Raw genomic sequence first — 22500 nt, forward strand, 5'->3', positions numbered from 1 at the left:
ATACATAGGGAGATAACTAATGAAATCAGCAATGCATCCCGTAAAATCTAAGCGAGTCCCATTTGCTTTCCACGTAGTAATGAATATTCGTATGAATGTGTTATGGCAGACAACATAAGAATTAGCATGTTACTCGCTTCCACGAATACTGTTGCGTAAGTCGTTACCCTGATGATAAAGAATTATGGTATAAAAGAGATGACAATGATGGGCAGCTCAAACAGAGGAAGGGGTGAGTTTTAATTATATACAAATATTTTCCCATTCTTCAGATTCCATCTTTAATACTTAAGGGCAAGAGGGTAACAGCAGGAAAAGGTTGGTAAATGTACCAGTACTAAATCATTTTGAAACATGGAACTAATTAATACAAGTGAACAAGCCTGGATATATTTAGTATATGATTATGGAAACTAAGGAATAATTCAATCTTTACATAACAATAGCAACATTTGAATAAATATGTATGAATATCAATAACTACACGCACATAACCAATAACACAGGTATCAGAAAATAAATAAACCTATTCATTCGCCCCTGCTATACTATTCTTCCGGGTAGATTGATAAATCCAGTCATATCACCGTTGTGAAGGTAAACTCCTCTGAAAATTTATTTACGTGTAATATACATGTGTCCAAAATGTAAAACTTTGCATTGAAATGGTTATTAACAGAGGAGCCATAAATTAAAAATGATTAAAAGTTGTAGTTCCATACCAAACTTACATTTATGAACAGAACGTAACGTTTCATATTCACTTTCTACTCTAGCCTTCTTTTAAGTAATAACATGGAAATTCCATTTTGAAATAGTTTATTGATAAAAAGCTGGTGGTTGAGTATAAAGTGTGTCTTCCTAAAAACATTTAATTGGCAAATCTACAGAACTGTGAGTCCACTTCTCAGGAAGACATAATATCTGGTTAGATTTAAGTAAAACACTGCAACTCCTATTATTGTAAAAATTTAAATTCCTGTCTTTTCATGAAAGTCTTCGTTAAAGATTTATCATCAGTAACTTTGATATTGATAACTAAAAAGGAGTCTGTTTTGTATAATGGTATTGATTAGTATTAGCGGTCTTACATATTCTGGGGTATATGAAATTGAACTTCGTGTACTGTTAATATTCATTTAAAAAAGTGAAATGGTTTTCCAATATGTTGATAACAGTCCGGTGACTATTACGTTGACGTTCCATGATCCTCAGAAATTTGGTGCCCAAAATCTTTAACCTATCATTCTATACATACCGACAACTGGGACATTTTCTTTGTTTTCTTGTTTTGCTACAAAAAAAATGCGACTTACATAAATGATTTAATGTCATAAAATTCCGCTGAGGACCTTTTCTTGAATACAGCAAATTGAGCAAATGATTTTTACAATCGTATTGATATCAAGGTGGTAAAAAAAACACGAAGATCAGCTATATATTTAGAATTTACTCTTCTCATTCAGCTACGCATTTGTCTTCACCGATACTGTAATAGAGTTCCTTGTAGTTTTGACTCCTAGAGGTTTTTAATTGCGGGATAGAGATTTTCCTTTTAACCAATCAAGATAAGATAGATATGGCGGGATTCTGGAACAAAATAACACTCATTCAGTTATTATAATGGACAAAGTCGAAAGTCATCTGTTATAGTGCTCTATTATTACTATTAGAATAGTTTAACCAGACTACTGAGCTGGCTATCAGCGTGTTCTAGTGTCAAGTTGAACAGGAAGTAATATCGATGGAGGCCAAATTTTACTAAGCGATGATCTTATATTACCAACTATTACTAAATTTTCGATGAGAGAACTAAACATTGACTAAAGAACCCAGCTGTTTCGAGGCTTGGAGATGTACTGAAAACGAGTAGTATATATTATTCAATAATGCATTTGTGTACATAAAATATAGCCTATTCATGCATATTGAAAAAGAACGCATTAGGTGAAAGCAAAGATTGTTACTTCTTTTGAAATGTTTTTGAATAATATTATTTTAAAAATAGGTACATAAAATATAACGTATTCATGCATATTGAAAAAGAACACATGAGGTGGAAGCACAATTTGTTACTTCTTTTGAAATGTTTTTGAATATTATTTTTTATTTTGATTCTAGTTATCGATTAAAACACTTTGTTTTTTTTAACTAAGTAAAATCCGGTGAGCATGAAAACGATTAATTTTACAACCTGACTTCAATTGCCCCCTAAATTCGCAATAAGTCACCTGTCAAAAATAAAATAAATAAATCGAAGCATCTTTCACGGATTTGGCTTTGAAATACAACGACCTTGCAAAGTGTAACGCAGCCCAACAAATTGCTCGTGAAAAGTTACATGTGTCGACCAATTTTCAACTGACTAAGGCAGCAGTTAGGCAGGAGATAGGCATACATTACAGAAACACATATACACTAACTTTCTAATATATATGTATATATATATATATATATATATATATATATATATATATATATATATATATATATATATATATATATCTATATATATATAGCAATTGAAACACCAGCAGGGAAGCGCCATCTACATATCAGTAAGGACACCAAGGCCAAAACCCGGAACAGCATTTTGTACAACTTTATTGGACATGTTTCGAGTAGTACTATCACTCGTTTATCAACCTACAAAATTAAAATGAATGACATTATAGTTCTTGCAATCAAATTTACAATAATAAAATGATATGTATAAAAATTATAAGAGTACGTTAAAAGATAGCTAATACTTAAAAAAAAAATTATAATTAAAAATTGCTAAATGAAACAATTGAGTAGATAAAATAAAATGAAGCAGAATGCAAATTTAAGTCACAAAATCGGATGGTACAAAAGAACAGTAAATATACCAAGTCGATATACAAACCAGCAGGATGCAGACTAAAAACACAAAAGTGAGGTAACAGCTACATTTCTAGCCAAGGAAGGCTTTATCTTAACAGAATATAAAACTTCTAAAATGTCGAGGTCTGTAGCAAACTGGGCAGAGGTTAAAATAGAAAAATCATCGATATGTAAAGGGTGACCAGACTCCTCGCTGTGTTCCCTAATTGCACTATAACTAGGTCTTGTAAGATAATTGCCTGTACGAAATGACCTACCAAGGTGCTCAAACCATCTCATCCAAGCTGATCTGGTAGTTTTTCCGACGTAAGTGGCATCACAACCACTGCACTGCCATTTATAGATCAGATTGGAGCGAAGGCTTGTTGGTATAGTGTCTTTAATTTTAAAGAAATTTCCTAATTTATTTTGTAAAGTAAAATATATTTTGATATCTAGCTGAGGGTAACCAATGGACAAAATAGAAATTAATTGCTTTTTTAGATCGTAACTATGAGTTCCAGTAAAAGTTAAAGGTAAATAAATAACAGGTTTCTTTACGTTAGCAGTAGTTTCAGGTTGTTTGTTTACATATAATTTTGAAAGTTGTTTACCAATATATGTATTTACGTAATTCAAACGGATAGCCATTGTTTTTTTAAGAGTGACCTTAGAAATTCCAATTCTTCGTGTAAATTGAAATAGCTAGAGCAAATTTTATATGCTCTGGTAACTAGCGTAAATATTAATTCATCTTTTTTTATATTTCAAAGGTGTAGCTGATTGAAATTTAGACATAAGACTGTGAAAGTAGGCTTTCTAAAGAATGAAGTGTGAAATTTATTATTAAGATTTTTAACTTGAATATCTAGAAAAGCAAGTGTGTGATTATCTTCGACTTCAGATGTAAATTCTATATTTATATGCTTACTATTAAGGTACTCTAAATATAAGATGAAATATAAGATGAATTTAATATTTACGCTAGTTACCAGAGCATATAAAATTTGCTCTAGCTATTTCAATTTACACGAAGAATTGGAATTTCTAAGGTCACTCTTAAAAAACAATGGCTATCCGTTGAATTACGTAAATACATATATTGGTAAACAACTTTCAAAATTATATGTAAACAAACAACCTGAAACTACTGCTAACGTAAAGAAACCTGTTATTTATTTACCTTTAACTTTTACTGGAACTCATAGTTACGATCTAAAAAAGCAATTAATTTCTATTTTGTCCATTGGTTACCCTCAGCTAGATATCAAAATATATTTTACTTTACAAAATAAATTAGGAAAATTTCTTTAAAATTAAAGACCCTATACCAACAAGCCTTCGCTCCAATCTGATCTATATGGCAGTGCAGTGGTTGTGATGCCACTTACGTCGGAAAAACAAATACCCAGATCAGCTTGGATGAGATGGTTTGAGCACCTTGGTAGGTCATTTCGTACAGGCAATTATCTTACAAGACCTAGTTATAGTGCAATTAGGGAACACAGCGAGGAGTCTGGTCACCCTTTACATATCGATGATTTTTCTATTTTAACCCTTTCTGCCCCAGTTTGCTACAGACCTCGAACAGACATTTTAGAAGTTTTATATTCTGTTAAGATAAAGCCTTCTTGGCTAGAAATGTAGCTGTTACCTCACTTTTGTTGTTTTGTTTTTTTAGTCTGCATCCTGCTGGTTTGTATATCGACTTAGTATATTTACTGTTCTTTTGGTACCATCCGTTTTTGTGACTTAAATTTGCATTCTGCTTCATTTTATTTTATCTACTCAATTGTTTCATTTAGCCATTTTTTAATTTTATTTTTTTAAGTATTAGCTATCTTTTAACGTACTCTTATAATTTTTATACATATCATTTTATTATTGTAAATTTGATTGCAAAAACTATAATGTCATTCATTTTAATTTTGTAGGTTGATAACGAGTGATAGTACTACTCGAAACATGTCCCAATAAAGTTGTACAAAATGCTGTTGGGTTTTTCCGGTTTTGCCTTGGTGTCCTTACTGATATATATATATATATATGATATATATATATATATATATATATATATATATATATATATATATATATATATATATATATATATATATATATATATATATATATATATATATATATATGAAAATATATAATATGAAATGAATTTTATCACATCACCGTCATTCATATACAACATTAAGCTACAAAATTGACCTTTAATATCTAATTCACCCTACCTTCGGTTAACATATATAAAAGTATATTCATTCCGAGGTAGAGCGAATTGAATTTTAAAGGACATTTGTAGCTTAATTCTTATATAAGATATTATAAATATATATATATAGTATATATATATATACTATAGTTATATTATATATATATATATATATTATTCTTACTTACTTGAGTGTGTTTTGAGCGTATTGTTCACATCTGACGTCGACCACTACCTAACGAAGTCGTGGAGCAAAAACGAATGTAAGTAAAACGGCAAAAGCTATTCACCTGAAAAATGATGCAATTAAGGCCCGAATGAAAAGCAATTAGACCCCAGAACCCTAATTTGCCTGCAATATCCCTTAATGAAGAGAATATCACGGGTATCACCTCACGGATAACTCAACGGTCACTGACCGCACATTTTTTTATGTGTGCTGACCGTCTCTGCGGAAACTAAAGGGCAAATAATAAATTGAAACCAAAATGAGTAAATTCAAGTACAGGTGGTTCATTCGATTTGCGTACCTCCAGCCATTTATGTATGTATGAATTGATTTATGTATAAAAGGGAAAATTACAATAACGTTTTATAAGTTTCTTTGTCGTATTGATGACATTGAAATGTAATTATATACTCTCTCTCTCTCTCTCTCTCTCTCTCTCTCTCTCTCTCTCTCTCTCTCTCTCTCTCTCTCTGAGAGAGAAAATATACTAAAATTTCCATTTCAGCAATACACGAATGAAACTTACTTTAAAGGGTAATGTGCTTTTTCATTTCGTATGAAAGCCATAAAAAATGTGTAACGTAGAAACTTGATCAGTTTTCTAAGAAGAGCATTGAATGCGCAAGTGATTCGGCTCACAATTTCGTCATTTCCATTTGTAGAAACTTGTCACATGTAAATTTAGAATCGAAAATTCTTTTACCAAGTCATTGCCATACTTACGCTCTGACGCAGTATCATTTCTAATCAGAGAACTCATTTTTTTTCTCTATCTCAGATGACATGATAAGGAACACCACCGTTGCACACACTTAATTAGGTGCCAGCATTCGACGCAAGCAATGGGCAGCTTTTATTTTCCTGTTCGTTGGTACAGGAGTCTCTTTGCTATTGGTAGTTTTCGACAGCATTTTCATTAAGAGAGGTTTGCCGCAAGGGAGAAAATGTAATGCGCATTGTACAGGAGTTATGGTGTGGGACGTATGAATCCTATGTAATACATGCCGTTCCTTGCATTTTTATGTTTCTGATTAACATTAAAACAAGCACTTCTGTGTCAATATTTGGCAGTGAAAAATGTTAAAATTGTTTCTGATTAACATTAAAAACGAGCGCTTCTGTGTCAATATTTGGCAGTGAAAAATGTTAAAATTGTTTCTGATTAACATTAAAAACGAGCACTTCTGTGTCAATATTCGGCAGTGAAAAATGTTAGAAGAAGCATGACGTAAGAGATACAGATAATACATGCTATCTAAAGACTTCCTTGAATTATTGATTGACTTATAAAGCATGTATTGCTGTATCATTATTGGGTAATGGCATCCCTGAGAATAGCAACGTGTTTTTCATCTCAGAAATTTATTTTCAGACACTGTTAGTTTATGGCTGACTGTCGAAAGAAAGGTTGTCAAAATTTATAAATTCAAAGAGGAAGAAATCATCTATGGAAATCCTGAATAGCGAGATAAGACCTCTTTAAATGAAGTCCATGTATTCAGGGAGGGTATTGTATGCATAATTTTTTTATATTGAGAGAGAGAGAGAGAGAGAGAGAGAGAGAGTACCTTTCCAGCACGAAGAATGTGGAAATAAGAGTTGAACGATGGTAACTGACAAGTGATGTTGGCAGTAAAGAGAGCTTACCAATCAGTATCAAAAACCTGAAAGTCTGGAAAAAGGATCTGGAATACATCAACGATAAATATAGAAACTCTTTCAGTTATTTTGGGGTTGACGGCATAAAACGACAAATAAAATCCCTTCCAGCCAAACAGGACCTGTCATTTGGAAGGACTTTTAGAGATAAAAATGTGCACAAAATTGGTCCAAAAGAGAACCATAATCTAAGGCTGAAGAAAGGACGAACGCACGAGCATTTTATATATACTCTACATATACATATATATAAATAAAGATATAAGCCACGAAGTGGCTTATACCTTTATTTTTAGCATTTCACGTTCCACGAATTCAAAGTTATTTCTTTACGGACATTACATACATTACATACATACATAATACATATACATAAACATACTACATACATATACATATATACATATATATATATATATATAATATATATATATATATAATATATATATATAAAAGTGTCCATGTATGTTATTTGCATATGTGTTATGTTTTCTTAGAGAAAATCAGTATATACTTCGGCAGAAGCACGTCAACTCACGTTCGGGTATATTGACAAAAGGCTTAAATTACACCAAGTGGGTTTCCTTTTTAACGAGAGTCGAATGAATGTCTGATTTCACTGGGGGTCAGTAGTTATATTTTGGAACTTCCGTCCCGCCCTCAAGGTCCTCTTGTGCTTCCAGTTTCGTGGCTCTATCTTCGAAATTGTCAAAGATACCAGAGGTCGAATTCTGTAAGGAATTAATGCTTACAATAATAAAACAAGCAGTAGCAATGAAACTCCACAATGATTGTGGTTTTATAATAAATTGACTTTGAAATGCCAAACATATTACTGCTACAAATAATGACGAAAGGTTCTTTAATACTATTGTCAAGATCTTTAGTGTACCTGTTACACGTGTAAACATTATCGTCCTGATGAACCAAGAAGTGAGTTTGAGCTGAATACATTTTTCCCAATACACATATTTACTCATACATCCTTTTTTGGGTAGGTAATAACGAAAGCACATTAAAATCAGAAAATATGCTGGAAATTAAAGTCTAGTAGCTTTGCCAAATGAACTTCTTGAACAAGAACAAAATGACTTTACCGTGACTTTTAAGAAAAGCAAAATCAGTTTTAACTAAAATGAATTCCTACTTTTTCAGCAAATATAGCCTGAACATTTTCTCGTCTGTTTTCACTTTCCATCCCTCTTCACAGCTTTGTGCCTTATTGACACCTCTGTCCCATACATTTATCATATTTTCATCCCTGTTGCCATGTCGGTACAGAACAATTCATCTCCATCAAGTCTGTCGATTGATCCCCCTACCAGGTAGACCTAGTACGTTCTACACAAGGCTCAGGAGTTAGCAGGGCTCCATATGCCGTCCTTCAGTTAAAGATAGAGAATAGAATGTTGAGGGAAATGTACAGCGTTCATTCCGTATTTCTATGGTGGTGAGGCATTTTTCGTAACTCAATCTCAATTCGGTTAAGTTTTGGACGTTATGATTTCAGAAAATTCGTGTGATCCTTACCTCCTTTCTTCAAATTTTCAAAAACATTCTTGTGGCTGTAATTGCTATCATAATCGAGAATTCTGATGAAACAAAACTATGTTAGAATATGATGAAATAGCGTTTTCATAGACATTTCAATGCATAGATTTCGTATTGTGGTAGCGATACAGCTTTCATATTCTAGTAAAATTGTTTTTTAGGTACTGGTTACATAAATATGATATAGCAAACAATACGCTTGCGTTAAAAGGTAGTGAGATATTTATCAACAGAAAGTATTGGATAAAAAAAGTGAGAAAAAAAACAGGCACCCAACTATAAAAGTCGTAGATATGAATGAAAAACAGTAACAGAAAAAAAGAGAAAATGATAGTCAATAACAGGCATAAAAATGCATTGGTTGCATTTTGCTTGACCTTCATCTCTTTATTAAGTTTGCTGGGTGCATGGGGAGAAAAAGAGAATCCACCTTTGCAACCATTTTGTGATGATTTCTTGGGCCATTTCCTGTAAGACACTTACTGGTCAAGCTTCATATATTCTGGGACATGAGAGTACGTTTGCTCTCCAAGTGCCGAGATGAGGAAGGTATTTATCCTCTTTCCAATGTTTTTGTGCATTATTGATTTGAGATCATTAGTATTCATTGGCTCCAGATCGTTAGTATTGTTAAGCTTGTTTAATAACCTGGTTGTGCGACACGATGCGATCTGTTTATTACCATTGTCAGAGTTTTATTAGGTTTTATGTCAACTTTCTTGTCTAGGACGTGAAGGTAAATGAACACAGGAATTTATGGATCGAAAAGCTATAATACGGGGAATATTGTATTTTTTCTCCTTAGCGCCTAATAATGACCTTGCAAATGATATATTTTCTGGATATTATTTCTTTATGGGTCATGAAAAATATTATACCGTTCTATGTGTATGAGAGCGTGTCTTGGTTCTTTTTTCGCATACAGCCAATTGTGCTGTTATCCACTGTATGCAGGGCAACATGGACCAGTTTCATTTACAGGTATGTCTCTCTACCTCTCTCTCTCTCTCGAAATACATAATATAATATATTATATATATATATATATATATATATATATATATATATAATCTATATATATATATAATATATACACACATATGTATATGTATGTACATACATATATGAGTTGTAGGCCCAACAGGAAAAGATACACAAAGTTATATATATATATATATAGATATATCTATAATATATATAATATAGTATATATATATATATAAATATATATATATATATATATATATATTATATATGTATATATATATATATATATATATATATGTGTGTGTGTGTGTGTGTGTGTGTGTGAGTGTGTGTGTGTGTGTGTATAATTCATTTGACCAAATTCTTCACAGCGACCGCATAGAGAGATCCCTCACAGTGCGAATGACTATCCATTATTCTAGCTCATCGCCTAATGGTTAATCTTCTCTACACCGGCGATTCTTTTGTTTTATTAAGCGCAAAATACTTTCCGTGATTCTCCCTTTGATCCTGCTTGATTCCATTTCCGCTTCTGGACCAAGTCATCAATATCCTCACTGGCTCAGCTGCTTTGTTGTCAGGTGTCCCACTGAACGCAATTTTTTTTTTTTTTTTTTTTTTGTCCGGGGTAATTATCGCCCTAATGAAAGACCACCTGAAAAAGAATGCACTTCTCACGGAAGTATGATAAAAGTTAAGAGTCGTATTCGTCAGGGTACTAAAACTCAAGTCATTAATTGAAGGTTGAAAATCCTGCTTTGCCTATTCAACAGAGGATTTGTCGTCATTTCGACTGTATTCATAAAAATGAATGACATTACCATTGTTGTTGATTTCAAACAATTTCGTTTTTTAGGTTAAAAGAAATATAATATAAACAATTATTGAAAAATTTAAAAGCAAAAAATACAAATGGGAAAATCTTTCGATCAAGGAAAGACTTCAATACAATAATATTTGAAGAATTCAGTTTTTTCGTCTCTATAACCGCAAGAAAAAAAATTACAACCCAGAACAAAACTTTAAAATTTCTAAAATAAAGAAAAATCTTGAGTAAAGGTTAAATTGTTTTTAAAATCTGCTTCTCCATCCTTATATTGGATGCATTTTACATAAAAGAAATCAGTATAAAAGAAAACGCTGTAAAAAAAAAAAAAATCAATCTCAAGGTCAGAAGAAAGTCTTAAACACGAGGTAAATAAAAAAAAAAACAACAGTATTGTGTTTCTTGTGATGAGAACAATAACCCGTTCTTCTTCTTGTTCTGAACAGGAAAGGCATACTGTTTCCATAACCAGCAACAGATAATCGTGAAAACAAGAAGCCTTTGCTGTCTCTCTCTCCCCCCGCCCCCCTCTTTCTCTCTCTCTCTCTCTGATCATCATGTTCATGGTGCTATGTTATCAAAGTCTTTAGACCTTATAGTACCGCTCTTAATTCAGAGCCGATGAACCTGTTTTTGCTTTCCAAATGAGACCATGAAAAATCATATGTAGCTTTTGCTATAAATTCCATAGCACCGTTATTGATTCCAGCGGTGAATTTAGAATCTCATAACTAACAGTTGCAGGGGAGAGAGAGAGACAGAGAGAGAGAGAGAGAGAGAGAGAGAGAGATGAGGAAAAATGAAGAGCATGAAGACTTCGAAAGGACAATGTTCGTCCCTCCTCAATGAAACTATCTGTAAAGTACTCTCTCTCTCTCTCTCTCTCTCTCTCTCTCTCTCTTGGAATAAAGAATCGACGGGCGATACCCGGTGGTCCGAAGTTCGAGTCTCGGTTCGGCCAACGCGGAATCAGCGGAACTTGTTTCTGGTGGTAGAAATTCATTTCTCGATATAGTGTGGTTCGGATCCCACAATAAGGTGTAGGTCCCGTTGCTAGGTGACCAATTGGTTCCTAGACACGTAAAAATATCTCATCCTTCGAGCCAGCCCTACGAGAGCTGTTAAAAGACTCAGTGGTCTGGTAAAACTAAGATATACTTAACTTTTTTACATGCTCTAGGAATCAATTCCTGAAAGGCGGCATTATGTACACATTGTAGGTATCGTTTTCCATTTATGGAGATAAGCGCCTCAGTGGCGTGGTTGGTTTGGTGTTTGCTTCTCACCTCTTTGGTCGCGGGTTCGATTCCCAGCCATTCCATTGAGGAGTGAGAGATGTGTATTTCTGGGTGAAAGAAGTTCAACTCTCGCACTTGGTTCGGAAGTCACGTAAAGCCGTTGGTCCCGTTGCAGAATAACCACTGGTTCCATGCAACGTAAAAACACCATACAAACTAACATTTATGGAGATAAGGATCGGAAAGAGTACATAATATAATAAACGTCATAAACGAGCAAAACCTCGTCTAATAAACTTTGATGGCTCAGCCGTTCGCAAAACAAAAGGGGATTGTTTCTCGATACTCATCTGTAGAATTCATTCGACTGCAACCCAGTCATCAGACCAGTGTTCTCTAGATTTTACAATAAATCTAAAATATTGCGCAGTTAAAAATATAATAAATGATTATGAGGTATTAATTGACGGAGGGAGCTCTGTTTCTGCAAGGTGAACCAGAATCTTCAATGAATTGTAATGCGCTTTTGAAAGTAAAGTTAGAAAATAAACTGCAAAATTTACGCGCTATACGCAGTGGTTCTATTCGTCAAAGGTCATCGTTTTAGATATTATATGGATATTTCGAGGATCTACGTATCACTTACATAATGATAACAGTTTCATAGTTCATTCCGCAAGAACCTGGATATATATTGCCGTGATTAGCCTATAGATGCATTGAAATCCGAATGGCGCCAAATTCATACATTTTCTTTCCTTTTAATCGTCAAAAACCACCATAACCTCAGTTATTGAAACTAGGCAGTTGTGTGATTAAACGGCGTGCCTTCATTCGCTACACATAGCATTTTTTTTTTCAAATGTATTCGCATTTTTTTTTCATTTCACAAGGTAGCATGACAACAACATGGAATCAGCAGCTTTACATCGTTAATGAAATCATTAGAGTAGCGAACTAGCGATTACGTCTCCGGGGAGACGCCATAGTACAGTATTTCTTGTGAGCAGTATTAAGGATTGGATGGACGGGTTGGTTTCCACGAAATGAGATGAATCGGATCGAATTCTTTTGAAATGGGTTTTGTTTTCGTGACGATGGCAGTGGCGTGGGCTAGTTGTTGCCGAAGCATAACTTCGACCTGTAATACTTTTTCAGACTTAGTGCTGCTTATCTCTACCGAATTACAAGCCATGTTTAAAATGTAAATCTTTATTTGTGCAAAGACATCACTTTCACAAAGATTATAAATATATGCAAATATATACGTGAATCAATACCCAAGTAAAATCTGTACGATAACTTTTCCCAACACAAGACATTTCAGATTAATTAGGAATAGGATTTTGATGCAAACGTCCTCCAGCAGACACCGCCAGCGTTACTGGAATTGTGTGCAGCATTCTTAATTTTGGAACGTGTAATTGAGTGAGCACGATTTGCAGTGTTGGTGAGCTAGTGACATCCGGAGAGCAGCAGATATTCATTATCTGTTATTTTCGAACTTTTTATTGGCTTAGTGGTTTATCTTACCAAACAGCAATGGTTAATATCGCAAACTAGTAAACCACCTATTCAAACACACTAAAAAAACCATAGAGGCTAAATAGTTCCTGGTGTGTCGTTATGTTGGTCGTGAAGACCACTTCTTTAGGGAACACTACAGACCACCAACAACCGTCATTATGGGCAGACGTTTCAGAACGAAACGAGGGGAATTTTGTCTCCATTGAAGAGTCCTAAAGAATGGCGTTTGATCTTGCGTACGAAGCTAGAAGAAAGGAAACGACCGTATCGTGAAAGATGGAGCCGATTAACTAGAAGATTGATAAGTGAACCAGCAAAAGTGATCTGGAGTGTACGCTAACTTTGATGCCATCTCACGAGAATACAGTGTAGTGCAGGGGGGGCGGGGCGGTCTCGTGCATTAGCGTGGTTAACTTGAGATTGGTCATTTTTGTACACGATGATTTTATAAATGGTAAGTAACGTTATGATTGGTTTTGCTACTATTATGAAAACTATTCGTTGTAGGTAGATGTGATTTTTTCAGAATTTCATAAGGACACACCTCAGAGGCAATGTTGGCAAAAAAAAAAAATGCATTGCTAAATACGCTGATTTCAATAGGCCTGGAAAAAAGACTTTCATGTCAGTGTTGGATTTGTTATATATACAGTTATTGCAGCAATTGTGTTTTGTGTTTAAAGTATTTTATCCAAACATCATGTGTAGATAGATAGTACATATATACATTCTATTCTGTAAAGATTTGAAGTGCGATTGATTGATTGATTGATTGTGTATTATGTCTGGCATATTTGAAGTGCGAAACAAAATACTGAGCCTCGTTGCGGGGGTTTCTTTTGAAAGGATAATTTTGTGTAGACATCACATTGATTTTATAAGCGCCTCAGTGGCGTGGTCGGTATGGTGTTGTCGTGCCACCTCGGTGCCCGCGAGTTCGATTTTCGGTCATTCGATTGAGGTGTTGAGATGTGTATTTCTGGTGATAGAAGTTCACTCTCGACGTGGTTCGGAAGTCACGTAAAGCCGTTGGTCCCGTTGCTGAATAACCACTGGTTCCATGCAACATAAAAAAAACACCATACACATTGAATTCATATTTTAAGGGGGTTGGTGGGCGAGTGGCTGTCGCATGTAAGTAGATATGTGAAGGAAGGGAAAATTGTTTTAACAATATATTCGTTTTTATTGGTTAAATAATTCATTTTATTTTTTCCATATTGTTCGTGTTCAAGAAGTATTTGTTTCTTTCTTTCTTTTTTTTTTTTTTTTTTTTTTTTTTTTGTATGGTGTTTTTACTTTGCATGGAACCAGGGGTTATTCAGCAACGGGACCAACGGCTTTACGTGACTTCCGAACCACGTCTAGAGTGAACTTCTATCACCAGAAATACACATCTCTCACTCCTCAATGGAATGGCCGAAAATCGAACCCGTGACTACAGAGGTGCGACGCTAATACCATACCAACCACGCCGCTGAGGCGCTTCAAGAAGTATTTGTATCCAGCAATGTTCTTTGCTTTTTACGTCAGATTAAATTTCAGAAATATCTTCAATAACTGTCAGCCGTACATGATACAAATACGTCTCAGAGGGGTTGGAGCCGGGGTGGCCTTTGTACGCGCCGTCAGTTCACCCCTAAAGGGTCCACCTCACGGGTTGCACTGAAAGCTTTCCGAAAATGTGTTAGAAGCACCCCTTCAGTCTCTGGCTGCGCTTATATCTCAGCCTTTAATTTACAATCCATTCCTGCTTTTCATCCATCTTACTGCCCAGCCTCCCAAACTATGACTTCTTAATGCAAGTGAGAGGGTTTCTCCTAATTTCACCTTTACATCTTTGTGCATCATCGCAGTCATTTTTGGCTCTTTATCTTGCTCTAAACACGGCGAAATACATTTGACGTCCCAATACCTAGTGGCTGTCGTATTCGAAGGGAACGTTTCTTGCATCCGTGCGGAGTTATTGCATAGAATTACCAATCGTTATTACGATGCCATGGAAGGTAGACATTTTCTCTTTCCCAGAAGGAGAATAATGGTTCAATTGTTTTTTATGTTTTGTTGATAAAACCTAATGCTAAAAAGTAAATACGTCCATACTGATGAATATATTATAAACAGATACATTAATTTAACAGAAACCCCCGAGAACGTCATAGCGATCGAACATTTAATAGAAAATGAGTTTTTAAGATCCAGTAATATTGAAACCTGTCATTTCCTTGGCGTTATGAGACCCCCTTCCCCAAACTCTGTGCAAAGTCAGTCTTTCAATTTTCCTCGACTTTCCTTTTTTTCCGCTTTATCACTTCTTTCTGACTTTTCCCTCTTTTTTTCGAATTTTGTTGCATTTCTCTCGTTCCGGTCTCTTGCCAACAATGAAAGCGAGGTCGACAGTTTCCGGCAACTTTCAAAACGATCTATAGAATTTCTCTCTCTCTCTCTCTCTCTCTCTCTCTCGTGACTCTCATCTCTCTCTCTCTCAATCAAATCATTCCATTTCCAGACTGCATGGTGACACGGGATACTGGTTTGGCCCTGAAAATAGGTTTTTGACATTTAACTTTATAGATCTGTCTGTTTCTTGTCTTGACTTTTGTCAAAGGCATTATTGATTCTCTATTTTCGGAAGGATATCGTCTTTTGAGCTTCAGTCTAGTTTTAGTTGCTTTCAAGTCTGGTTTTTTTAAAGAGCTTAAGGTTCTGGTTGTTTTTAGAGCTTCAGTCTGGTTTTACAAGCTCAGTTCCGGTTGTAAGAGCTTTCAGTCTGGTTTTGTAGAGGCTTAGTCGGTTTTTAAAGCTTCCAGTCCGGTTTTAAAAGCTTCAGTTTGGTTGTAGAGCTTCAGTCTGGTTTTTAGAGCTGCAGTGTGGTTTTAGAGCTTCAGTCCGGTTTAGAGCTTCAGTCCGGTTTTAGAGCTTCAGTCTGGTTGTAGGAGGCTTTTTCCGTCCGGTTTTAGAGCTTCAGTTTGGTTTTAGAGCTGCAGTCCGGTTTTTTAGAGCTGCATTCCGTTTTAGAGCTTCAGTCTGGTTTTAGAGCTTCAGTCTGGTTGTAGAGCTAAAGTCTGGTTTTAGAGCTTCAGTCTGGTTGTAGAGCTTCAGTCTGGTTGTAGAGCTTCAGTCTGGTTGTAGAGCTGTAGTCTGGTTTTAGAGCTTCAGTCTGGTTTTAGAGCTGCAGTCCGGTTTTAGAGCTTCAGTCTGGTTTTAGAGCTTCAGTCCGGTTTTAGAGCTTCAGTCTGGTTTTAGATCTGCAGTCCGGTTTTAGAGCTTCTGTCTGGTTTTAGAGCTTCAGTCCGGTTTTAGAGCTTCAGTCTAGTTTTAGAGCTTCAGTCTAGTTTTAGAGCTTCAGCCAGGTTTTAGAGCTTCAGTCTGGTTTTAGAGCTTCAGTCTGGTTTTAGAGCTTCAGCCAGGTTTTAGAGCTTCAGTCTGGTTTTAGAGCTTCAGTCCGGTTTTAGAGCTTCAGTCTGGTTTTGGAGCTTCAGTCCGATTTTAGAGCTTCAGTCTGGTTTTAGAGCTTCAGTCTAATTTTAGAGCTTCAGTCCGGTTTTAGAGCTTCAGTCCGGTTTTAGAGCTTCAGTCTGGTTTTAGAGCTTCAGTCTGGTTTTAGAGCTTCAGTCTGGTTTTAGAGCTTCAGTCCGGTTTTAGAGCTTCAGTCTGGTTTTAGAGCTTCAGTCTGGTTGTAGAGCTTCAGTTTGGTTGTAGAGCTGCAGTCTGGTTGTAGAGCTTCAGTCTGGTTTTAGGTAGACATCGGATAGTTGCTAAGCCATAAGTGAAGTTCTATTAAAATTAGATAAGTCATGCATTCCTTATCCATTTAGCATATGATATACCCACTCTTGAGAACTGCTAACGCTTACTTTTCATACTTTAGTCCTGGTTCCGTTCCACATGTTAAACAAATGCCGAAAGGAGGAGATAGCAAATAACGAATAAATGCTTAGATTATACCTTTCCCTTCGCTCAAGATGCAAAACGAAAGCCTTTGTAGCAGCAGCCTATTTGCATTTGTGGTCGCTTGTCACAACTCTCCAGAAATATACATTTAACCTGAATATTTTTACGGCTGCTTTAGAGCAAGAGACCGTGCTCTTCAATAACTGGTTTAATCGGAAAACTGTAACAAACAGCGTATAGCGTTTCGCCAAATCGTCTGGAATAAGGAACTGACCTTTTTGTATTGATTCCTCTGCTTCTGCAGTGTCTGTAAGGTCTGTGTTGTTTCTGGAGTCATCTGGAATGCGAGTTTTTTTGCTCCTTTGTTTCTCAGGGTCATCAAAGATGGGCTTCGTCTCTTGCGTTGTTTCTGGTCATCCTGAAACCGAATTTCTCCTTCTTAGTTGCTTCTTGAAGTTACAGTATAGTAATTGTTCTTTTTGGCAATCGTAGCTAATGATGCTTGTGATAAGGAATTTTTTAGGAGATGCTTAAAGATAAAATTTATACTGAATATTGTACCTTTCTAGTCATACAATGCAGAAAAAATGCGTCGAGACACACACACACACACACACACACACACACACACACACATATATATATATATATATATATATATATATATATATATATATATATATATTTATTTATATATATATGCATATATAGTGTGTGTGTGTAAATTATGATATATCATCAACATTGATAAAGAATAGGCAGTTAACCAGCATTCTTGATAGGTGTGTTGTCAGACTGGTGTCAAGAGTTGCCCAGCAAACTGTATCATTAAAAGTTGCTGAAACGTAATTCGAGCCAAACTTGTCGAGTAGCAAAACATACAAATTGGAAGTCTTTTTGGGGCGGTTCGCTTGTTAATACGGGCTGCTCTACGAGCAAGAACCCGTGCTGGCATAAGGCCAGCTTAATCTCAAACAACAACAACATTGTTAAGTTTGGCGAAAATCTTACGTTCCTTCCATTGATGATTAAATGAAAGTATTTATCGCGGACATCTTTTGCGTTTGCTTCCTATTCAGTAATTAGTATATATTATATTTGCGTTAGATCTCATCCGAGTGAGACTCACCGACCATCCGTATCAACGCCAAGTTAGGTATGATGACGTTACCAAAAATGCATGGCTGGTTGCATCATGAACTGTACTACTGCAACATCACTCAGCCGTTTAGAAGTGCGTTGTTTTCTTTTTAATTTTTATATCATCACCACCAATTTTGTAGGCTTCACTAAACCCTACGTATATTGAAAATTGTTAAATTCTGTTTCCGGGACAGAGCCCTTTTCTTCAGAGAGTATTTAGAGTTTTCTCAGTTGTAAATTCGTGGAATGTTTATTAACCTTTATATATATAAATATATATATATATATATATATATATATATGATATATATATATAATATATACATATATATATATATATATATATATATCATATATAGCTAGTATAATATATATATATAATAATAATATATATATATATATATATATATATATATATATATCTTATATCATATACATATAACTGAATCACGAAAGTTTGAAACGTAATGAACATATAAATAAGGTAGAAGCCACGATGGAAAGTGAAACACTGGAACGCTGCGAGATCTTTCGACTCAAAGGTCCTTTACTGAGCAGACATATACATACATACATATCAGTTGTAATGGTTATTTTGTCCAGGCAGCAAGAAAAAGGAAAGGGAAGGAGGAACGTCGTATCTTAGCCAAAGAGGAAGCAATATATAGTACCTCTGCCTCATAAAGGAAGGAAGTTCGTAAGGGCCAGGAAGTCATAAACTGAAACTGGAAAAGTATTCCAAGTCATGGAAGTAGGCGGAGAGCTAAAGTCGCGGAATCTGGTAACCCGGAAGATTTATTTAATTTCCGATTCAAAACAACTCTTTTTACTGATAAAGTCGATTGAGTAAATGTAATAACGTGGGATATTAAATTTTCCATTTTTCATCAGATGGCATACGAGCAAATAGAAGATAGAGGGAGGATCGGTGGGGTTGGGGAGTCTTCCTTCTTATTTCGTTGAAGGGGAGCAGGTAATCTCACCCTCGCCCTTTGAAGGGGAAATGTTTTCCGTAGTAGACGCTCGGAAATCTCGGAATTAATTCTGCGGAATTGATGATCAAAGCGATCGGGAGCAAAGTGCTGAAATTCACATACGTCATGTTTATATAATATATATATATATATTATATATATATATATATATATATATATATATATATATATACTAATAAAAAGGAGCCCATAGAAACGCCAAAGTATAGAAATTAAGTACTATATTTCAGAGACTGATGCCTCTCTGTTCAGGTAGGTAATGAATGAGAAAAGTTACAGAAAAGGCGGTATTTCTACCAAGAGATCCTTCCACAGGTAACCGTTTTACTAAGTCATCCCCTCAGATAATTTCTCTTTAATCTTGTTAAGCGGTGATTGAAAAAAGATTCTATGATATGTGTATATAATATTTACTAACAGGACCTCATTGAAACTGGATGGTATCTGGCGGAGATATTGATATATTAAGGAAAAAAAAAGTTACAAGCTTTCCTGGCCTAACAGTCCTCATCGTCAAGTAACCGGATACTTAACAATAAGGGCTATTAGTCCAATAAAGTTTGTAAATTTTTCTGGAACAAATATCTCCACTAGATACCATCCAGTTTCAATGAGGTCCTGTTTTAATGCACAGAACAATTGTGTAAGTAATAAAGTTAATATATGTATAATATGTGAGTGTGCGTTCATATTGAATGCTGATGGGAGACTTCTCTAATCTGGAGATCTTGTTCTTAAGGCTGAAGCTCTGTAATAATAGATGAAAATAGTTGCTATGTTGATCCATTATATTCTACTCAGCCGACATCTGTTTTAACTATTAATTCATGCCCATTTGTATATTATATATATATATATAATATGTATATATACATATACATATGCGTGTCTATATAATTAGGGGAGACCGGGGCTAGTTGCTACAATTTTACTATTTTTACCTCTAATTCAATATCTAATGTAGGAAACTTAAACAAATATATGCTGTGAAAAGGTTATTATATGTGTTATCATACTCATGTAACAAAAAGGTTATACACTTTTTAATTCCTGTAATATAATAGAAAATAGCAGAAAAACATTTTGTAAACAACTTTCCCCATATGCGGGGCAAGTTGTTACAGTCCATGGGGTATATTGTTACAAAATATAAAAAGAAGCACTTCCTTTTAAAACCAAAGGAAATCAGTTAACACTTCATTGTACACAGATCACATATATGCATAATGAGAAATTTCATTTGTGCAGCGTCCATAGTCCTAAACTTTGCATATGATGCATTGCACCCATTACTCCCCTGAGGCTGTATTTGGTCATTTCACCAATAATCTTCAATGTTCTTTTTGCTTTTATTTCCACCGGACCTCAGAAACCTTTTGTTATTCAGATTCCTTGTACTGGTTTTACTCTTGAGCCTTTTTCCTTGTGAATCCTCGTTGTGCTTCTGTAGTTTCATCTTCCTTTTCTGCATCTTTGTGTCTTTGTAGGGCTAGCCTTTTTAAAAGGTCGTAGGTCCCCTTGGGATCTGATATCCCTGTAACGTCTTTGTAGGTCTTTTGTCTGTAGTGTCTTTTGTAGGGCTTTAGGGCCTTTTTTAAAAGGTCGTAGGTCTGATATCTCCTGTAGGTCTTTGTTCTGTATGTGTCTTTGTAGGGCTAGCCTTTTTAAAAGGTCGTAGGTCTGATATCTCCTGTAGGTCTTTGTTCTGTATGTGTCTTTGTAGGGCTAGCCTTTTTGGTCGTAGCTCCTCTGAGGGTCTGATATCTCCTGTAGGTCTTTGTTCTGTCTTTACAGAAGGAGGTGATTTGTATAATTATGTAAGGCCTATCTAAACCATCTTTGCTTGTGCTTGTAACAGGGTCTGGAATAATTTTCAAAGGCTTGTTATGTACTGCGGAGTTAGATGGTATTGAGGAGGTTCACAGGTATGTATCATGTAGCCTGTGCATACTTCAGTAGGCTGTAACGGGCTTTCATCATTTGGTTTGGTTTCATTACCTAGTATTTGTGACTTCTACAACTACAGGTGTATCCTATGGATTTTCTTTTGGACGACCAGATACAACTATATATCATGCTTGGCAAGTTGTTACTGATTGTAACAACTAGCCCCGAGCGAAAGGATTTTCCTTCGCATAAATTTTGCTGTTCATTTGAATTATGGGAAAATGAAGTCTAATCACATATGAAGCATAAAGACAGTTATTTTTTAGAAATCCCATTATTTTCCATGATCACGAGTTTCATTAAGGTCTATGAAAATAATACGAAAGGTCAAAGTATGTACTCAGGGTATCCAAAAACAGTTTTTTGCTTGTAGTTTCGTAGACGGGTGATTAACGTGTTTTCCACTCAACGAGGATAAGGCTGATACTGACGCCTAATCGTGTGAAAAACCTCGTCGCCAACTATTTTTATATGATGAAGGTGTTGACATTGTATCAACCTACCCCTGTATGAAACTAGCCCCGGTCTCCCCTATGTATGTATGAATGAAATGGATTAACAGTAACAAGTCACATTAGTGATAAGGGTAAAACATTTTAGTCGGCGGTATTACTTTAAATTCCCGGTAGGAACGCTAGTTGAATTTTGTCAACATTTTGCATTGTTTTTATAGTCCAAGGTATCAGCTGTTATATTTCTCGCTTTCAGCAACGACTCCTTGTTTTGAACTAACTTCGGGGGATGATGAAGTTCCTAAACTCTCTGACGGTAGCGACAGAGAGCCGATATTTTTAAAAGTTTGGTGATTGGTCAATTTGGGGGCTTAGATAAACGCCATACGAGCTGGATTTAAGGAGTTAACGTTGCCTCACTTCGATATTGAGAGTTGACAGCTCCTGTCCTTGAAACCAGATTGAGTAAAAAAAAGACAGAATTTATCTCCAAGAGGAATTTAAAAAAACACTATCTCCATGTGAATCATAACAAAATTCTCATGTTAATGAAATACACTTGTTATGCGTTACGCTGAGGATACTAAATAAGGGTGAAACGGAGAAAACTAGAGACGATGAGGCTGAAAGGGAATATTTACAAGAATCTGTTATATGTGACGATAAAATCTGACATACGTAAGACATACCGACATGACATTCATGTTGCATTTTAGTAATCCTTGGGAATGGAGTCTTCGATCGCTAGCTTTTGTTAGGCGTCTTTTAACAGCTAGAGATTAATCACAGCAATACATTTTTCTCTCAAAATCTTCTCTAAGAGATAATCGTTATTCAGGTGATAGAACGCTCATAATACAGATACATATTTTCTGGAGTTAAACAGAACTTAATCCAAAATCCAGGTCTGCATTTATCGTCTTCCCGCTCTAATGATGAGATCAGGAGATACGTAATACGGATTTTCCGATGTTACATAACCCC

General features: G+C 35.3%; 1 protein-coding gene across 1 annotated transcript in view; it reads left to right on the forward strand.

Annotated features, from left to right (window-relative positions):
* LOC135222645 (uncharacterized) overlaps window positions 1-22500 on the forward strand; it is a 416064-nt gene that overhangs the window by 353923 nt on the left and 39641 nt on the right.

The sequence above is a fragment of the Macrobrachium nipponense genome, chromosome 8, assembly GCF_015104395.2.
Source record: "Macrobrachium nipponense isolate FS-2020 chromosome 8, ASM1510439v2, whole genome shotgun sequence".
Classification (NCBI taxonomy): Eukaryota; Metazoa; Arthropoda; class Malacostraca; order Decapoda; family Palaemonidae; genus Macrobrachium; species Macrobrachium nipponense.